The 21,833-nt window shown below is 40.3% G+C and overlaps 1 protein-coding gene across 2 annotated transcripts in view; it reads left to right on the top strand.

Annotated features, from left to right (window-relative positions):
• The first annotated feature begins 1,130 nt into the window (after positions 1-1,130).
• Positions 1,131-21,833, top strand: part of KCNJ6 (potassium inwardly rectifying channel subfamily J member 6) — a 159,296-nt gene continuing 138,593 nt past the window's right edge. The window contains exon 1 of one of the 2 annotated variants that reach the window (XM_020789349.3): positions 1,131-1,457. The gene's annotated coding sequence lies outside the window, so the exon portion shown is untranslated. The remainder of the gene's footprint in view (positions 1,458-21,833) is intronic. The other variant, XM_020789351.3, reaches the window with a different exon arrangement.

Here is a 21,833-nt window from a genome sequence, read left to right on the forward strand (position 1 = left end):
AACACTACAAGTGCATATCAGTATTGTAGTAAATTTGAAGGAGCAAGTGCTCACCATGACAGTCCCTTTAGCCATCCAACCCTATAAAGGTCCAAAAAGGCAGGTTGCTGGATTGATCAATATGAACCAATGTGTTCTAGCAATGCTTCTTTTGACTAGGAGCAAGCAACCCTAATAAACACCCCCTGAAGACCTCTTGACGGCAAGAGGAGAAGGGGATGACAGAGGATGAGATGGTTGGACAGTGTCATTGAGGTAACCAAGATGAATTTGACACAACTACGGGAGGCAGTGGAAGACAGAAGGGCCTGGCGTGCTCTGGTCCATGGGGTCACAAAGAGTCGGACACAACTAAATGACTAGACGACGAAGACCCCTCTCAAACACTTTGCATCACAACAAGGAAATGCATTCCTTTCCCAGTTCTGTAAAGACTGCATCTAAGCACAGAGAAGTCTGAGGTGAGCAGCAAATGTCACATTGTGGTCGTTTAGCCATGTCACATAGACCCTGCTAACTAGAAAGTCCCAGGACTCCTAGTATGTTGTGAGCATGGGCTCCAATACCCCAGTTTTGCTTTAAAGGGAAAAAAAAACTGCTCCCCAGAAACGAAGCCGATTGGTTGCACAGACAGTAAAAAAATTCTATGTGGCCTATTAGACGCTGGAAAAGAAACAAGCTTCTCTTCCCCCCCCCCGCCAAAAACAAAAAACAAAAAACAAAAAAACCACCCCAAGCCAGCCCCCAAACAAAAACTTCCCCGTCTTGCATTTCAGCCGCGCGCCCCTAGATGGGGCTATGCGAGGTTTTATCCCTTCGCCTCTTGTTTGCTACAGCCCTTGCCTCAGAGAAGCAGGGCAGCCACTCGCCTGAAACGGAGTAGAATTCACTGAAACTGCGGGGCTTCCGTAACGTGTCCCTGAGCGGTCCATCACTTTTCTGGCTGCCAGCGTCCAACGATTCCCCCTCCTCCCGTTCTCCACCCTCCTTACGGGCGCGCTGGTCTTTTCTTTTTTTGGTGGTGCCTGATGTCTTTTCCATCCCGTTGAACTCTGGACCGAGGCAGAGTCGAGCACCAGTTCAACTCGACCGGAGTGCCAGGAGAGCGGGCGGGAGGGCGGGCGGGCGGGGGGGGGGAGGAAGAGGGCGGGCAGGCTGTGCTTCTGGTCGGGAAAAAGAGGAGGAAGAAGAACCACATACTAGAGAGGGAGGTGAACCGCGTGGAACATGGACGGTCCAGAGAAGAGCGCCGGATCGATGTGAAAGCGGAGCAGCTTTTTCCCCAAAACAACCACAAAGCCAAACACCAGCCAAAAGAGGAGGGGGAAAAAAAGCCCAGCCATACAACTGTTTGTCTGAACTCTCCATCCGTGAGTAAACGACCCTCCATCAGAATTGTGTTCCGTTCCGAAGGCGGGAAATCATGATCGAGTGAACGGAAACCGTGCGGCGAACAGGTATGTCGCTGCAGTTTCTTACGGTCGTGTGTATGCTCGCAAATTTCTTATCTCTCCCTCCGCCTCCTTCCCTTACACACCGGAGTGGCTCTCATCACAAAGTTGTTACGTGTGTGTTTGTGAGAAGAAGAAAAAGATCGCAGTTACGTAACTAAAGAGGCGATCGATTTCAGACTCCCTTCGTTAGCGAGCGAAAACGAGAAGCGATGGGACCTGGGGTTGTTTTTTGGGGGGGGCGGGGGAGGCAGGCTCGAAATGACGGGAAGGAATTCAGCCGACTGTTATTTCTACGGTGTTTCTCCCTATTGTTTGGAAACCTCAACGCGTTGGCTGTAAAAGCTGCGAGGAAGGTTCTCCCTGTGTGTGAGCGAGAGTATCTTCTTTTGTTATTCGAGAAATCAAGTGCTCTGGTCGTGAAACCCTCAGTACCGGAGATTCTGTTTACCAGGACGAGAGAGGGAAGGTTTTCCTTGCGGATTTCTGCCCCCACAGCCAGATGTGCGTAGGGAGAGCAAGAGAGGAGGAAGGAATAACTGGACAGTAAAGGGCATGTCGTCTTGAGCTCCTCGAAAGTTGTGATTCTTTCTCCACTCCTCTGACAAAACCTCTGGGCTAAAATCAGACTCGTGTAAAATCAGACTCGTGTCGCTGAAGTTAGATGGCTGTTGTTTACATTTTGAAGAACAGATTTGCACCCATTCCCCCTTTCTTTTCCTTCTTTTCTCCCCTTCCTTTTGAACGCCCCTTCTATGATTAATGGATTGGAGATCTTAATTCCACGTGTAAAGCATTTTGAGAAAACAAAACAATGTGCCCGAAGAGGCTTTGTCCGGCAGTGTCCATTGGATAGGAGGGAATATTCATGTGATGCTTGGACTGGAAAAGATAGGGCTGGAAACCCCATTCTCATCCCCGCTGAAGCTGGTGGCAAAATCCTGCCTAATTTCCATGGCCTTGGATCTCACACAGCCTTAGGAACATGGCTGAGCAACGGCCACACAGTGTTTGGTGGTGCTAGTTGGTGGTGGGGAACATAAAAGGAACTAGAGATGTGTGGCACTGTGACGCAATGTCACACAATCATGCAGACCTTTCTTGAATCTTTCGAGGAGGAACAGTTCTCTGATGGCAGAGCAGCTAGCTAGAGAAGTCTTCCGGCTAATGAGGTGATGCCTAATTTGTCATGCTCCAAGGAACAGAGCTCACTATCACCATGGCGACCTAGGGAATATTCACTTCAATTCCATAGAACATGCAGGGAAGGGAGATCTATCCCAAAAGCAAGTTTTTTTGGGGGGGTGGTATTGAAAGATATGCCATTGATGGTTTATCAGACAAAGTTCTGGGCCTTGGGATTCTTTGCTATCAAAGCTGTCATAACACGCCCTTCACAGAGCAGAGTAAAGTACAGTACTAGTGGAAAGCCACACATCAGCACCATGGACAACGCCAAAGAAGCTAACACAGTATTGCGTGACAAGCATTGAGGTGCTTCTTTCTGAAACTTTCTTTTCGGTTACTGTGGTACTTTGAAAATTAGCATTCACAAAAAAAACACCATGTTGGAGGTGTATGACATTATGCTGCTCCAATACATTTTAAAAATAACACATAGCTTCATACACAGCTGTAGAATAACACCAACATATGTACTTGAAATAAAGACAACAAAAGTCAAACGGCGCAATATATACAACCTATTTATTATAACATGAGCTTTTGCTATTCCACGGTCCACAAAATCTCATGCTATCATAAAATGTTTAATCGTTAAATTGACACAGGGCTCTATGTTGGTTTTGCAACAATAGCTGAACACAGCTTTTTCTTTGGAGACGGAAATATAGACCAGCCTCACTCACTAGCAAATGAAAAGTGTAGATTGGGTGAATAGTGGAAAGAAGGGAATTGGAGCCATTTACAAAGTAGCCCTTTATTTACTCCTAGCTAGTTGATCACTTCAACTTTTCAGGATAATAACTAACTGTGTAGGCAGAGTGCAGGAACAGTTCTACCCCAGTCAAGAAGATTAAAGGAGTGGTGTAGATAATGCTCAGCTAACTCCATGTCCCCATAAACTAATAAAACTTGCTTATTTGCCTTTATTTTTCCTGCGTGGTTACACAGTAATGCCAATAATTTGATTATTTTAGAGTTAGAGAACAACAGACCAGGGTGGAGGAAAGCAGAAAGTAGATTTGGATCTGCCAGCAGATTTCTGGGTAACCTGAGGCAGAAAGCCAAGGATTCGTGACTCACAATAATTTAACAGAAGCAGTAACAAAGTGACAGAGGCACACACCCCAGCATGCATATCAAGTTATACAGGTAAACCATGGAAGGTTACCTTGCAGTAACCAGGCATGTATTTTTGTGTGAAAGGACTGTAAGCATCATTCAATTTCTGTCCCTCGAAACAAATTCTTGAGTTCAGAACTCTTTAATGCTACATATACTTGTTTTGCATCAGGCTCCAGCTGATGGATCTCAAGGATCTAATAAAATCAAGCCCACAGGCTTGATGTTTGCACACATTTGTGGCAGGGCTAGGATGGACCTTAATTCAGTGCCTCAACAGATTCGTATACCCAACCTCTGTCACAGAGGAGTCCCTACCAATTTTTATTACAAATAGTCTAGAGATCTTGAACAAAGAAAAACTGTTATTGATTTATCCTTATAAAACAAGGATAGCAAATGAAACCCCAAATCATTGAAATGAAAATGCCCTGCCACACACTTGAAGGATTCTGCTTTCAAAAACAGCAACAGTAAAACTTGTTAACTGCTAATTCAAGCTTATAGAAAAGTCTGAGTATGACTTAAGAAAATAAAAAGTGAATAAGAAATTGTGTATTTATATACAGGGTCTTGCTTCATCCTTAAGCATTTCAGTAAATTTTCTGAGCAGTGAAGTGATGGACTTCAAAAGCAGTGGACATCTTCTCATCCATCATGTTTATTCCCAAGATTATAGCCAACCCCAGACACAATTACTGCAGTGATAGTACAATCTTATACTCTAGTTACATGAGAACTAGTGGAATGCCATAGTGTGTGTGTGTATATATATAAAGGATTAAAATCAACAACTTGGCTTAGCATTCCTGGAAATCCCACTTTTACCCACCAGTGAGACTATGCTGGCCATGAAGATAAACTATATCTGATGCATGGAGGGTGTCAATCATTTCTGATCACTTTTGCCTTGGCCAAGTAGGTAACCAAAGGCAAAGGAAACAGGTGCAGCAGATATACATTGCAACTTGTTTACTCCTTACCTCGTTTGACTGTGTGGATGCAGTTGTTGGAGTGGAGTTTGGTATTCAGTATTTCTGTGAATTCTGCAAGTGAAGTACTTCTGATGTTTCTAGAGTGAATCAACTCATGTCATCAGAACAGGTCATTTTGTGCAAAATGCCCCACTGGCAACCCCAGTGCCCTTTGTCTATAGATCCCCATTACCAACATCCCCCTTGTGAGATTCAAAGATATACAGGATGGGTCCAGAAAGATACAGCTGAGTAACATATGTCATGACACCTCAGCTGTAGTCAACGTGAGGTCGAGATACTGGTGGTGTGTGCTTTGATTGAGTGCTTTTGGGGGAAATATTCCCCAATATATATATATATATATATTTCCCCAATATATATATATTTGAATACAGTTCCCAGAATAACCCAGTTTACATGGCATTTCCCCAATATATATATATATATATATATTTCCCCAATATATATATATTTGAATACAGTTCCCAGAATAACCCAGTTTACATGGCCCTACTAGCTTTGATATTCTGGAAGTTATAGTCCAAGAAAATAACCTTGCACATCTATAGTGGTGAGTTACATCATATCCTAATGCTGTGGCAAAATGAGAGGGGTCGCTATCAACTTACTTATGAGTGCAATTGCCCTACTCATTGAAATCAATGAGGGAAATTATGTATGAGGTCTGATATAACAGCTAGCATAACATCTCAGTTTGGGTATTACTGAATCCAGCAATATGAACAAGGGGTACCCAACTCCACCTCACCTTCCATCATCACTTTCTTCATGCTTTCAGCACCATCTGGAAAAAAAGGGGGTTCCTGCTCCTGCATACAGTAAGTTCTCTATGTGCGCATGAATGCACATTTTCCAGAATTATTGTTTATGTGTGGATCTTACACACAAGCAGAAACCTTCCCTCTTCAGACTAAGTGCTGAACGTGTCTGAGGAGCTGAGTTTAGGTACTTCCCTCAAAACATATTCAAAACACCAGATTCAGTAATGCCTGAATAGGGTTGATGCATTATCAGTGGGCCCATGGATTGAAGAAGTAGGGAGTATTGTACAAACATGCTTCTCAGTGGTGCCATCCATTTCCCACCCACAATTCTGCCCTGTTCCAGTCATTCCATGTATATTTTCCATAGCATGAGCATCCCTTCCACTTCCCTAGCATCACAGGGCTTCTTCCAAATCTTAAAACCTCTCAGTTGACACAACAGCAATTTAAGATTATATCTTGAATGTACGTAAAGTGAAACTATCACAATTTCAATAGAATTTGGATCAAATGGGTGGCTTAACAGCAATGCTTGGTGAAGATTGGGGAAACTAGAAGCCAGTAAACCTGCCCACTAGGTAGGTAGGTAGGCAGGCAGGCAGGCAGGCAAGTAGGTAGGTAGATAAGATAAGGTAAGATAAGATTGGATTAGATTATTAGCCAGTGGCCATCAGACTCAAAATAATCAATAACACTATGACAAATCATCAACAAGATTCCAGAACAATAACTTCCAACATTTGAAATTAAAAGTATTTAAAATTATTTAAATGGGACGTGGTGGCGCTGCGGGCTAAACCGCAGAAGCTTTTGTATGCTGCAGGGTCAGAAGACCAGCAGTCGTAAGATCGAATCCACGCAACGAAGTGAGCTCCCGTCACTTTGTCCCAGCTCCTCGCCAACCTAGCAGTTCGAAAGCATGTAAATGCGAGTAGATAAATAGGTACCATCTCGGTGGGAAGGTGAACAGCATTCCGGGTCTAAGTCGCACTGGCCATGTGACCACGGAAACTGTCTTCGGACAAACGCTGTCTCTACGGCTTGGAAATGGGGATGAGTACTGCCCCCTAGAGTCAAACACGACTGACTAAATGTCAAGGGGAACCTTTACCTAAAATTATTTAAAAGATACACTACAGTAGCATTTTATATAATACCTTTTATATTTAAATAAAATTAGACTTATTTACAGAGCTACCAACCTGTACAAACCTTTGGTTTTATTTACGACTCATCTTTATCAGATTGGGTTATCCCGCCCACTCATAAATTTATGACGGTGGTCATCAACTACGTATGTTCCATGCATGGAATTTACTTGTGGTCATCAACCAAGTAAATTATATATGGACCTATGGCCTTTGTTCATAGGTTTTTACTCCTCTATTTAATAAATATGACGTCTAGCAATATTTTATCCAGAGCTTGAAAACATTCTTATTTTGGACTGGCCATGTTGTTTTACTCAAAAAGAGACATAAGACATAAGAAGACATAAGAAATTTATTTGTCATTGCACTCACAAGTGGGTGCAATGAAATGAGGTGCTGTTCCCCAAGGTAAAACTGGACAACACTACAAAAAAAGTTAAAATATACACAACACTCACCATACAAATATAGATACCCCGTTTCTCCCAGCAATTAAAATTCCAGCAAAAACATATGACCCCGCATTTAAACTCAATACTGCACTTGGGTAGAAGCTGTTCTTGAATCTGCTTGTCCTTGCTTTCAATACCCTGAATCTCCTTCTCGATGGTAATAGTTCAAAGACCTGATGTCCCGGATGAGAGGAGTCTTTCAGTATGTTAGATATCTTCCTCTTGCATCTGTTCTTATACAATTCTTCCAAAGAGAGGAGTGAATAGCCAATGATGTTTAGGGCCGTCTTAATCACCCTTTGAATTGCCTTTTTCTCTGCCACTGTGCAGCTCGTGAACCATACACAGAGACAGTAGGATAATATGCTCTCAATCGAACTCCGATAGAAGGTGGACATTTCTGAATTCTGACTTTCTTTACCTAGTTTTTTCTCATAACTTTTTGACAGTGATCATCAACCACATAAATTCCATGCATGGAATTTACTGGTGGTCATCAACCAAGTAAATATATAAATAATATAGTCATGCACATAAGTATTGTTGCACATTGACTTTGCCAGTTCTTTATTTCTATTTGTTTCCATTGTTGTTTCTAACTATTGTTAGAAATATAAGACATTCAAGAAGTGAAAAGAAAACAAGAAAATAATAGTGTTCATTTAGGAAAGATATCTTCAGATGAGTCATTTTGATGCTGTTCCCTGTACCAATGTGTTTTCTTAATTTCCTCCCTCTGATTTTTCCAGATTTAGTTTCTTGTAGTGGTTTCTGTGGTCTCACCGACAGTTTCATACAGAGAGATAAACATTTGAAAATATGCATTTGTAATCAATGTCAAATGTTTATGATTCACTGGTTTATATTATCTCATCATACACATATCTTAATGCAAATAATCAGAATTGAAAGAAAGATCTACACTAGACCAATACTAATTTCTAAGTGTCTGTGAAACTTCTAGGAATAAATGCATTTTAGAAATATTGCAAGTAAAAATTCAAGACTCTGCTATTTTTATTTATTTATTTATTTATTTATTTATTTATTTATTTATTTATTTATTTATTTATTTATTTATTTATTTTATACCCCACCTATCTTGTCTATATGACCACTCTAGGCGGCTCTATGAGAATATACTCCTGTATTAGCTACATATTGTTGTGGCTACAGAATTTATTTTCTTGAATAAAGGAATTTGGAGAAAATGGCAAAAACAAACAAACAAAACAAAACAAAAACCTCAGCCTGTCCCAATCTAACACTCCCCAGATGGGGTGAGCTTAAATTTAATCATCCTTAGCCAATTGCCATACTGGTTGGGGATGATGAGAGTTGTATTCCAGCACAGCTAGAGGGTGCCAGACTGGGGAAAGCTGGATTCAGGTGATGATCTAAAATTTTAAAAAGCATTTAGCCAACAGCATGTTATGAAGAATTCTTATGTCACTCTCACATTGTGGTGAATGCTTGACGTTAAATGGCTGTTAAGCAGCTTCTTCATAATTTCTGTAATACAGTTTACATTTAGTGACAGCTGATGTAATATCAGAAGGGTGGAACCCAAATGAATGCTTTTTAGTCTCTTGTCATTTCTTCATCTCACACTGCATGGGGACCAAGAAATGTGAGTCAGAAATGTGGGTTCCACTGAAATCAATTGCACGTAGAAGACTGCTTTTCGCCTGAAGCAGCTGTGTACATGCTGCATTGCCCAGATGTGTACATTCAGGAATTGATCCCATACTGCAGGATCAACTTCTGCACTTGCCCAATGTGTACAGTGATGGTTTTCAACCAGTGGAGCAACAGGGAATATAAGGATTTTAGAGAGGCACAGATTTTACTGATTTATCAATGTGTTCAGTTTATATCCCACCTTTCCTCATGACAGCCCAGAGCAGCTAAAAATCCACATTAAACCCTAGATAAAATCACAAGCTACAAATATTTAATATCACAAAAGCAACCTCACAAATTCCAGACATTTAAAAATCCTCAGTATCTAAAATCACATATTAAAATGTCTGCTAAAAGCACAATAAAAACAAAACAAACAGGCAACAATCAAAAGCAAGTCATATATTTCCTTTTTCATAAAATCATTGTTCGAACAGATACATTTCCAGCTGGTCCCTGGTAGATAAATGTTTAAAAAACAACAACACATACATATTCAGTGACTGTTATGTATAATTTTTAATTACTGGAGGAACTGAAGGAACAGTGTTACCTACCCTGTTTCCCCAAAAATAAGACCTAACCTGAAAATAAGCCCTAGTATGATTTTTCAGGATGCTCATAATATAAGCCCTAACCCAAAAATAAGCCCCAGTTAAGTAAAACCCCTCCCTCCACCATTGTGCAGCAACCAGAAGATGACATGACTGTATTTGAATAAATGTAGATTGTTGTACATGAAAAGAAATAAAACATCCCCTGAAAATAAGCCCTAAAAATTTGTTTTTTGAAGCAAAAATTAATATAAGACCCTATCTTATTTTCAGGGAAACACAGTATTACTTTTTCACTGCCCAGAAAATTATCATCATCATCTGAAATGACTTACCTGTTAGCTGTGTTGCATTTATAAAACATGCTGTTTAGTCGTGATTGTCAGATTTCAAATAAAATAAATGGAGAAGGCAGGTTTGGAAGGGGACATGAGATTTTTATGTTTCTCAAAAGGGTGTGTGTGGTTAAAAAAATGAGCAATACTTGTGCACAGTAAAGGAAGAAGCAGAAGTCAACACAGGATCTCAGAAGACTAGATCCATCTGGCTAGTTTTCTCCTTCAATGCATTACATATCATTTGGACAGGACTTGTCTTATACCACAGTTGTAGTTAGTAAATCTCTGCTTTCCTTCCACAAACCATGTCTTTTGTTCAAAAATAATGAACCAAAGCAAAACACCACAGTGAACAAAAAATCTAGGCCAGTTGCCACCCACCACATTCTAGTCCACCTAGTATTCCTACAGGAACCAGGATTGGGTTGCTCGAAATTTGAAACAGACATTGCCAGAACATTATTACTTCCTTTACAACAAGCTAACAGCTTGATCCTATAAGATACTGAAGACATGCAGCTCCTGCCTATAAGCCTCACATTTACAAATGTGTACTGAACAGCATGAGTTCTCAAGTGTGAAGAATTTAAAAAGGAAGAGTTGAAGTGGAGTATGTAAAAATATTGGGCTAGTTTACGATTCCTGTATTCTGCTTCTACAGAGAACTTTGAAAATTGGTTAATATGGCAATTGTAGCTATTGAGAAGTGAATCCCATTGAGTTCAATACAGCTTACTTTAGAAAGGAGCACTGCCTAAAAAATTATGACTGTTGATAATGACATTACTGCACATATAAGGGTTTTTTATTATTACATAAGCCAATATAATCAGTCTTCTAACAAAATTGCTCAAGTATAATTTAAACTCTGTTGCAATAGGTTTAGGAGGGGAGAGAAAACGAGAAAAAGTGAAAGAAAGATTGCTACATTTATCCTGGCTCCCTACTAGATTATAGATCAGGCGTGGGCAATTAATTTCTATAATGGGGCCACATGAAAAATCTGAAGTGTTTGGGGACCGAACCAACTTTATTTAAAAATAAAATGAAACAGTGATGTTATGATTGTTTTTTTAAAAACTTGTTAATCTTCACAAATACTAAAGAGGGTTTTTTTGCGGTATGTTAAAGATAAGCAACTGATCAACTTTAGACAAAAGCTATGAATGGTTTTGATGTCCAGCGGGCTGGACAGGAGTGGCTTGCGGGCCGTATGTGGCCCTCGGGCCGCACTTTGCCCAGGTCTGTTATAGATAGAATTCACTGCTGTTTTTCCAACTTCATGTGTCATGATAGGAATGGTTTTTCTCCCTACAAACATTTAAATCTCTTGTCAAATGCACTCTTGTTACATTATTCATTTGGTGGGAATTTCCTATTCATTTGTAGAGACAAATCATTCCAAAGATAAAATAATTAAAATTACTGTAACAGAAATGGGCTCCCTCTCGTCTTATACGACCATGCCTTCACATCTGAAGATTGGCTGGGTGAGAACTGGATGAATCCGATATATTATTTACTTCAGCTAAATATATTAATATGTCTGTAGGAGGCTTGTGTAGAGGTCAAACGGCACACAGTATGCCATTAAAATAGCACAGTTATCTCTGTATTATCCTGCTATTTTGGTTGTTAAGCATATCAGATGAAAAGTAAATGCTATATGTCTTCTCAGTAAAAGTGAAAAACAATAGCAGTAAACTCTGCTTTAAAGAAAAAAATATATTTCCCAGCTTTTGAAATATGACTTCAATTCTGCCTTATCACTTCCTATTGTTTTGCTACTTCTATTGATTTTATAATTTTACTGTTATTTAGTATGTTTTTCTTTTTCTTTTAGTTTTTGTTATGTATCACCGTGAACAATGAGAGGGAAAATAAGGCAAAAACAGCAAAAGAAGTAAGATATATAAAGGAAATAATCAACATGCTTACCTTTTATGATGCGTGGTCAAAGATTATGGGAAATTACATGAGAGAAACAGGTATATGTAGCACTGTTTCAAAGGTTTCAGCAGAATGTATGTGTTCTTCCTTCCACGTGCCATCTACAAAATATCTCTGAAAAATGTTGACTAAAGCTACATAAGCTCATGTGACATCATAAAACACCCATGTTACTGTTGCTATAGCCTGAAAGATTTTGTACGTTTTGGTGTCATCACATGGGCACAATGGTTTCTGAGGGAGCAAATTCCACCTTGTTGGGTGAGGGGAGGTGTTCTTGCCACAGAGGTTGTTTCTAGAGTTTTCAGTAAATGTTCCTGTGCAGTATACTGGCAGTGGTTTATCATTTGGGCCTTCTTTGTAACACACATTTTGTTTTCACTATAAATGTTCATACAAGGTTTGTGGGAAGTGATATGTAATTTGGGGGCTTGTTTTTAACGCAGATTTGCTTCTACTTTTTAAAAATAGATTCTGATGACACTCTCGCAGAGTGTGAGGGGTGAAATGTTTGGAACTGAGAACATGCGAGGATTGAGTATTCTAAATTCTAATGATAGCTCACTTGCTAAGAACAAATTGGTAAACTAGAATCTTTGAGGCTGGCTGAATAGCTTCATGAATTTCAGTAGCAGGGGGCCAGGAGGTTGATTCTCCATTGTGTTCTATAGGACAAGAGCCAGCCTGTGTAATCTTGGGCAAGATGCATAGTCCCAGAGCACACACAGAAGAAGGAAGTGGTACATCACCTCTAAGTACTCTCTATATAAAAAGATCTGGAAAGAGCCATTGTAAATCAGAATTGACCTAATTATTATCACTGATTAGAATCTTTAAGGCTCCTAAGACATTTAATTTAAAACATGGGTGATTTATAGACCAAGTGTCTATAACGTGATCACCCATTCAGTCACCCATTTAGGGGGATCCTCATCTCAGGTACAAACCACGATGGCTCAGAATGTAATTTTAATGTTGCCTGTTTATTCCATTTATATCCCAGTCCTCTCCCTATAGCAGAACTGTGAGGTAAATTAAACAAGGAGATATGAGCTAGCTGAAGCTCACAAGATGAGGTGACTGGCTGGCTGATGAAGCTAGCTGGGAGACTTTGACCGCTAGACCAACATACCTGGAGGGCACCAGGTCGCAGAGTTCTGACCTCTCTGTGTAAAACTGAGTGTTAGACAAAAACACCAAATTCTTATAGGAACCTTCATTTCTCCATAGCACAGCTGAAGCTGTATAACACGGAATGTCATGCTCTGAGAGCCTTTCCGTGGAAAAAAGATAGCTATCATCCCTCTTTAACCTTTAGACTTGGAAATTATATTGATGATTCTAGACAATTACATAATTTGCCTACAAGCAAGATTAGCCTTACTGAGGCTTCCCCCTCAGGCAGCAGATCTGGGGCAAAAAGCAACAAATTGTTAGCTGCTGACTCATTATTATTGTGCATTTACTGCAAAGAGGTAGAGATGACACATGGATTTTGTGCCTGGAATTCCAGGTTAAAATGGCTGACCTTTCATACTATGCACCTTGATTTTGAGTGCGGACACTGCCGTTTGCTGCTTTACCTCTAGTAACAAGGTATGTGGGACCATCTTTAGTAGTACATTAGGAATATGACGGAAGAAGGTTTAGAAAAACACCAGTGGCAGTTTATTCTAGCACAACAGATTAGGGTAGGAGATGAATGGGGATATTCATTGTGGGAGGGGTCTAGGTGAAAAACAGTTTGTAGATGCTAAATTTGGTGGACAAATGCTACTTCCTTCCACCCTCCCCAGACCACTAGCATGTCTGCTGAATTTTCCATGCATCTGAAGGAAACAATGATGTACACATTGAAAAATAAGATCCAGTAAGCTGGAAGCAAAACAAGATGACAAAGGAACAAGCTGTTAATTCAATGTCACCATCAACATAGCTCTGCAGTATTTAATCAGAAGACCCTTCCATTTATTTATCCATCTCAGATTGTTGCTGCAGCGCTGCAAGCCACCTTTGGCTGTTCCTTCCCTCTTTCTCCATAAGGAAAATTATTTTTTCAGTTGCAGAACGAAAAGGGGAGGTGGGACACATCACACATTACCACAAAGGAAAACCTGGGTTTACCACTGGAGGCACATTACACTGACAGCTGCATTCTCTTCTGGCTGCCTCATAATATGTCTTTCTATGATAGACACATTGGCATGCTCGTGTTCATCTTATTCACACAGTATATTTTTAAATGCACTCTTAACGCTTCTTATGAAAGTGTGTGATACAATTTTCTGCCTACCATAGTTTTAGTTAGGAGTATGCAAGTAGCTCCCAACTTGATGTGTATCCAAATATTTGTCCTGCAGATTGAGACTGATCCAATTTGAGTTGTTTTGTAAGTGACCTGAACTGATTTGTAACATGCAACTGATTTGAACTGATTTGTCACATGTTTTGGAAGTGACCTGAACTGATTTGTAAGATGCACATTTGGAAAACAAAGGATTATGACTTACAGAGAGTTACAACCTGGGATGGAGACATTATGCAGGGGCATCAATTTAGGGAATGTGGTGGACCTTAAAACCGAGATTTCAGCATGCTTCAGTATGCTTCCATTTCAGACAGTCGTTTTGGGTATTGGGAAGAGCTGCCCCTAAATTAGCCATTTCCATTAGGAAAGGTATAATCTGCTACACCATTCTAAATGTTAAAGTGGCAAGCAGTGCTTGGCAGAGAATCCAGAGAAGGACATGCTGTGTAGGCAACTCTCCCAGTTGGTAACCCAGCTTCCAGAAACATGCCCAGGCAAGACATCAAGGATTTTGGTCTGATTGACTACAAAATGCACTAAACATGAATAGAAAGGCTGATTTGACATGAGAATTACTTACTTCTGCCGACAGACTGCAAGAGCAGCAGGCACTGGCATTTTTTGGTGGTGAACCAAGGGGTGGGGGGAGGAGAAGGAATAAAGCCAAAAAGGGTGAGATAGTCCCTACCATGATTGTGTCCTATCTAATTAGAGCACGCACGAAAAAGAACACGCTTATCCATCTGCATTCTGCCACATATGCCAACCTGCTAGTATACTGGAAAGGCACAAGGTGATTAATTTTTTCCAGAAAAGAGGCAAATTCCAGAAAGTAACAGCTACTCTAAAAGCAAGGCAATAGCTTCCCCTCAACCCTTCCTAAATGCAAAATGGCTGCCTGACCAGCAGCATATAGACTCTGGTGAACTAACTCGGAGGTATCCTGACAATATCAGTGGTTGGATTACTCTGGGGATTCATTGGTGGATCAGCTGTTATTCTCCTTCTCCTATGTTGCTTCTTCCTTGTGCTACTGTTTTAACCGAAATACGGTTGGAGCAAACTTCTATGATTTGTTGGGGTGGTTGGACCACATCCAGGACAACTGAGTGTGTCATGCTACATCTTGTTATTTGATCAAAAAATGTAGAAATGCTCCTGATTTGTTCCATTTTGCAACGTTTGTCCTAAGTCACTGTACATCTCTAGTTTTGATCTATTAAGAGTGATTCTATCTAGCTAAAGGTTAAAGGCCATAATACCAATGCCTGAGAAAAGAAGGGGTGAAGATCTTCTGTGTGTTCCCAAAGAAAACAGATTCCCTGCTTTAATTATCAGGGAAAAGGTGCTTCGGGTGAGAAGAAGATTGAAGCCTTCCTTCCATTGCCATATCTAGGACTAGAATAGTGCTATTAGAAAAGTCAGCAATTTTGGACAGTTGTGGATAGTGAGGAACGGTTATGTCTCCCTATCTCCTAATGCTAAAATATTGGCTCATTCACTGCTGCTGTATACTGGACGATTCAGATAGATAATGGGAAACATGTCTTCCTATAGCATATAGTTACACTTGGAATTCACTGCCATGGACTACAGTTGTGGCTGTCAACTTGGATAGTTTTAAAGGGAGGTTACATAAATTCAAAGAGACTAGGGCCATCTCTGGCCACTAGGCAGGATAGCTATGTATCTTCACTGGTATCAAAGGCAGATATGCCTCTTTGAATGAGTTGCCAGGGAAGATGAGGTGGGGATGCATTTGTGAAGAGAATGTTAGACCAGATAGCCTTCTGGTTTAATTCATAAGAACCGTTCGTATGTTTAATTCATAGGAACTCTTCTTATGTTCTTACAGCCGAACAGGACCTCCATCCTCTTCTTCCACCACTACCCTATCTTCACAGGTATTTATAAATTTCTCTTCCTCCCTGTGGAGCTAAAATCAGCTGTTCTGGAAATTCACAGAGGATCCTTTTCTTCAGCCTGCAGATTGTCTTTTATCTGACCAAGCTGTTGGGCAAGGGGCAGGTTTCATTCTGTGGTGTGATTAACATAACAGAGGGCAGCTTGTCCAGAGAAGTCTCATTTTCAGTGAGAAATGACAGGATGCCCTGAAACTCTGTTGGAAACTAAGTGACCTCTGAGGCAACATTACATTTTCCAAAATGTATGGTACTACATCGTGCTCCAAATCCAGTGTGGGAACACTAGAAGGCTAGAGGAGAAAGAGACTGAAGGCTCAGTTGGCCTCCATTGGTCTCCTGGCAGGTCACCAGTTTAGCAGAAACAGTTGGAACTGGGAGAATGATGTTGTATACACAAATTATTGGGCACCATGGGGTACATTGCCATTGGACAGAAGCTTCTCAAATAATGGTGGCCTCGCCGGCGAGGTCCCCTTCGCTACTCGGAGCTCTTTGCCGCACCCTCCAGAGTAGCACGAAACAGTTGGCCCCCACGAGTGCTCTGGGAGGGCGGGGGCAGAAGTGAGTTGCATTGAAAGAAAGCCCCGCCCCGGATTTGGCCTCTTTCAAGGCTCTTAGCCCTCCCACCCACCCTGTTTTCAGTGTGAGTTTTCTGGTCGGCATTTGGGGCCGGATAGGAATTTTTGACTCGCTACTTGATTGGACGGTGGTCATGGGGATTTTTCACTTATCCCACACTGATTGAGGTGAGGCCGTTTTATGGGTGTTGTTGTAAGTTTGGTCATGCTGGTGGGTAGTGCAGAAGGAAGATGGATCGGGGAGTCCTAGTAAGAGCACAGGAAGGTTATAGCTCACCCGACCTCCCAGTGCTGCAGGTTGAGAGATTATAGCGTGCGGGGGGAGGGTGTGCTGGGGCCTCACACAGACCAAGGGCCATCAAACATGTGGGGGCTTGAGGCCTGGGTGAGGTCAGTGCCAAACTGGCCGGGGTTGCGCTTTCTTGGCGACCACGCAGACCCGGGGCAGTGAACCCGCCCGTATTGGCAAAGGGTCCTGGGAGACCCAGTTATTCCTTTCTGCACTACAGCAGCTCCCTCTTCTTTGTTATACTTTAATAAAGTGTGGCCCTGGTTTAATCCAACTATCTTGTCTGGCATCATTATTCCGGATGGGGTGGCAAAGGGTTTTGGTTCACTAGGGTTTGTGGTGTTGTTGTTTTGTTTTGGAATATGCTTTACAGGGAGTTCTCTCATTTCTGAGCATTTCGGTGAGAGAGGCAAAATATAAACTGGATTAACAAATTTTACTGTCTTTTTAAAAAGGGAAGCTGTTTTTAAAATTTTCATTTCCTTTCTATGGCAGTGTAATAGCAATCAACATGCAAGGTACCTTATTCAGCTTTTACCAAACAGGACAAATGAATTGTTACACAAATGGTCCCTTAACAAAGGGATGGGATCCCCCCCCCCATGAGTTAGTACTGCAGTGTCATCGCCTAATGATTTTCTAAAGAACAGAAATCCTTTGCATCAACTCTAATCCAGTGTGGTTTTACTATCATGATACAAAGCTTGTTGCTGATTTATAATGACACTATAATAGCTCTGCAAGAAAAATACCCAATTATTATGTCCAGTCTAATATTCAAGAGGGAACATCTCTTAAAAATCAGCCATTTCAGCACCTCTACAGTAGTCACCTTTATTTCTTTTTATAGTTTCTCCATTTCTTTGTCAGAGTAGTCTCTGTCAAGAGTGCTATAAAAAACATACTGACAACTTCATGCTTGCTTATGTTTGTCTTCATGAAATCCCTCCTGCATATCCTGAGATAGAAAACTGCATGGATCAATATTGTGCAAAACACAGCAGTAAACCTTAACATATGCATGATAGCAGCTCTAGAAATTATTATAGTAGGAAGCATCCATATAGTGAAAGTACATTTCTTCACAGTGATCAATCTTAAACTCCTACATAGTGATCTCAGGAAGCATCACATAGAGTCTAATGTGAGTGGCTAGCTTGTACATCTGACCAAAAGGTCAGCTTCCACCTAAAGTCAAATCATGAATGCCATGAGAATTTTCCTATTTGTCTAGCCAAATGCTAATTTGGGGGTTGTATTGTCTGTTGCTTTAATTATATTCCCATGATCCTCAATCAAAGCTCTTTTTCAGCCTTGCCACCTGTGATTCTTCTTAGCTGAGGAAACCAAGACCGTAAAAACTAAATGATTCTGTATGCAATGCGTATACTCAATTACTTATGAACATGTTTTCAAACTTCTGCTCCTTCTTGGCCAGGAGAATTGCTAGAGTAGCTGTTGAGATGTGTCTGTGTGAGAAAGAGTATTACATACTGACAGGCTGACAGGTGTGGCTTTCTTTTTTGAGTAAATCCCTCTCATGTTTTATCTCATCTCTCTCTTTCTTATTACCTTCAACTTCTCCTAATGTTACTGTCTTTTCCAGTGAGTCTTGTTTTCTCATAATATGCCAAAAGTACAGCCTTAATTAGAATTAAATTTTCCTGTGATCTAAAACACACTAATTTGTCATTTTGGCCATCCATATCTATCAAACTCCTCCAGCACCATCTTTCAAAATAATAATTCTGTTTTTCTGTCATCTTTCTTCTTTGTCCGTTTGTATTCAATAATCGGGAACAGGGATGTATATTAATCAGGAACACTATACTTCAAATTACCTTGACTCTGAGCTTCAGAAACACATCTTTACTCTTAAGGATCTGTTCTAGTTGCTTCAAAACTGCTTTTCCAAGTTTTAAACTCTTTATATTTTCTTGGTTACAATCCCCATTTCAGTTAAAGATTAAAGCGAGGTATACGAATCTTTACCAATTTCTGCTTATTCATTGTCCACACATAAGTTATGTAAATCTTCTCTAGTTGATATTTTTGTCTTTTTAACAGCCTGTGTTATGCTTTATTTGTTAACCTGCAACAGTAATCACTCTAACTCATTGCTATTTTCTTCCTGTAATGTGGTATCCCCTGAATAACATTATTTATGATTCCTCAAATTGTCACTCTTCATCTGAATTTAATCTAACTTCCTGCATTATATGTTCTCCCTAAACACTGAACAGAATACATATCTGATATTTTTTGCTAATGTGAGACATTTTTCTGGTTCTTCATAATCTGTCCTATCTTGTATAGAGTACAAATTACGCATCAGATGTTGTGGCATATACATTTCTTCTAAAACAATTTGCAACTTTTCCTGATCAACAGTTGAAGGTTTAGAGCTTTATTGTAACAAACTAGTTTGTTTTGAACCACCCAGAGTGGGCTTGATAGCCAGATGGGTGGGTGGGTGGGTGGGTAGGTAGGTAGGTAGGTAGGTAAGTAAGTAAGTAAATAAATAAATATTTATACAATATTATACATCGAAGAGTACCTCTTCCTTTTCTAAATCCAGCTTCAATAACTGGCATTTTTTGCTCAATGTATATTAAAAATGGTTTCAAAAAATTCTCCATACAGTATATTCCTCAAATCTCTCTTTCAAAGCCATCTAACAGTGGCCAATACCACAAAAAAATCCCATTGTTTATATGGTTTTGTTATCCCTAAATCTATTGCCCATCAATTTCCTCATGTAATTCAGAGTTCTGGTGTTGAGGAAATACTTAAGATTTTATCACCATCTATCATTTATCTCATTTTCTCCCCCTCAAAAAATAGAGAGCCCCAAACCCTTCAGCTGACGGACAGGGAACATATAAACCTCCAGAGGGAGGGAACATATAATCCTTCCAGCATCCTTTACCATATACTGGATAGGGCTGATGGTAGCTGCAGCCCAACAACATCTGGAGTACAACACTTTCTAGGCCTTTGCCAATTCTACAATATCAGCAGAAAACCTGTTGGTATTTGTGTAAGCTTTGCATAATATAGTGTGGCTAATTGTTGAGGCCTCAGGGTGCATCTCAGTTATGCAAGCAAGCATGTGACCAGGCCTGTGATCAATACACAACTCTACTTCTTGTCAATTAGCCACAATTATCTGGGGCACGTTACACAAACCTTTGATGAACACCAGTGGGATTCTGCCCATTCTTTCTGAGATAGAGCAGTCAAGACTGTATGCTGTATTCCAACCTTGGGGTGCACTATTCAGAGGTTTGGTTTTGCTTTCTGGACTCCAAATCCCAGAATTTTCCAGTAACTTCCTGAATTCTGCCTGGGGAATTCTTGGAGAATCTGGGACTTGGAGGGGGAGGAAAAAATGGTACACTATTTTTCCAAATGGAAAAATGATAAATTTGTATAAAAGCATTATGATACATTTTATTTTCAGCTTCTTTCCTAATGGCCCCTGGCACAGGATTTGGTCTTCTCAAATGTACCACACGCTGAGTTGATATTTTATGGAGATATCTGCCATGACCACAAAATGGCTTTTCTGATTAATCATAAGCCTAACGTGCCATCTGGTTGCCTTTTCCCCCACTTTGGAAAAATTATTTCAGAGCTCTCCTGGTCTGCTTGGATTTTTAACCATTCTGAACTGTTTGTCTTCATCTACACACTTGGTATCACACTGTCCTCACCTGACTTGAGATATGAATAAATTAAATATTATTACTGAGGGCTTCCTTAGTACATCATAAATAATCTGAATGCAGGTTTTCCCTCAGCACATCAGAAAAGGATTCAAGATGTTGTTTTCAGTTTCCTGTCTTTATTGTTGTTACTGTTTATTTGGGGATGCTGAATTGTTTTTATTATTTTTCTTTTTTAGGACGAGACATTAAGCAAGACCACATATTTTCAGCCACTGAAGTTGAATGATCCAGTAGGGAACTCCTCATAACCAATAAACCAGAATACTGAGGACCACTGGCTTGTTGTGCCATCCAAATTAGATCAGTGTTTTGTGGAATGGCTGCCCAGCCTCTGCTTAAGGACTTCCCATAAGGAAGAAATCACCAGTGCAATAAGTAACTGAGTCATTTGTTGAACTGCTCTTAGCCTTTAGTAGCATCTCCTAATCTTCAACCAAAATGAACTCTTTGTCGGCATGAGCCTTTTAGAGCTAGACTTGTCCTCTGGGGTAGTAGGGAACGTGCCTTTGCCCTCTACACAGCGGAGGTAATTCTTGGCACAGGGCACTTCCATTCCAGTCACCATGCTCCCAAGATGAAATGTGCTTTTCATAAAATGGTGTGATCTGCTTTGGTTCCGCTGCTACCTTCCTCCTCATTCTTTCCTCTACATGCTGTGCTGCTGCACTCTTATATAACTATTCAGCCATGTGTAGAAGCTGCATGCATAGGCTGGAGAGCCAAGATGAACTTGCTAGTTTAGTGCAATCCAATACAAAGCAGGAAGGTTTCTTTAAATTATAAGAAAATCAAGCCGCCCACTGACCTCCACTCATTGTAAAGTAATGGTGCTGGTATTCTGTAGGACTGATATCCTGCTGTCAGACTATTATGTGCCAGTTTTTGTTAAAACAAAACAATAAAAAAACCAAATCTCAGCACAGAAGAGGAATAAGGCCATGTTCTGAGATCATCTGCCTGATTTTGATGGACCTACACAAGTATGAGTGGTCTGTCTGTGAGTCACTCACAGGGATAAATTAATGTTCTGATCAATGGGGATTTTCTTCTTGATTTATTTTCTATGGGCTTTTAAACAAGCATATAGACATATTGGAGACTGATATTTTCTACACAGAAAGACCTTTAAAAGAGAAGACTAGTGATTCTAAGCATGAAAACAACAAGCCAAATCCATAGCGTTTAAGTGAAAGTACTGTATATACCATTACCTGGCATATAGACAGTGATTCCATAATAAAGAACTTTACTCATATTTAATAAATACTAACTTATGCCCTTTCAAATGTACAAAAGAACATTTCTGTGATCAGCCTCCTTCTGTCAAAAATATATACACAGTACATAGTTAAAAGTA

This window comes from Pogona vitticeps, chromosome 3, assembly GCF_051106095.1.
Source record: "Pogona vitticeps strain Pit_001003342236 chromosome 3, PviZW2.1, whole genome shotgun sequence".
In the NCBI taxonomy this organism is placed as follows: domain Eukaryota; kingdom Metazoa; phylum Chordata; class Lepidosauria; order Squamata; family Agamidae; genus Pogona; species Pogona vitticeps.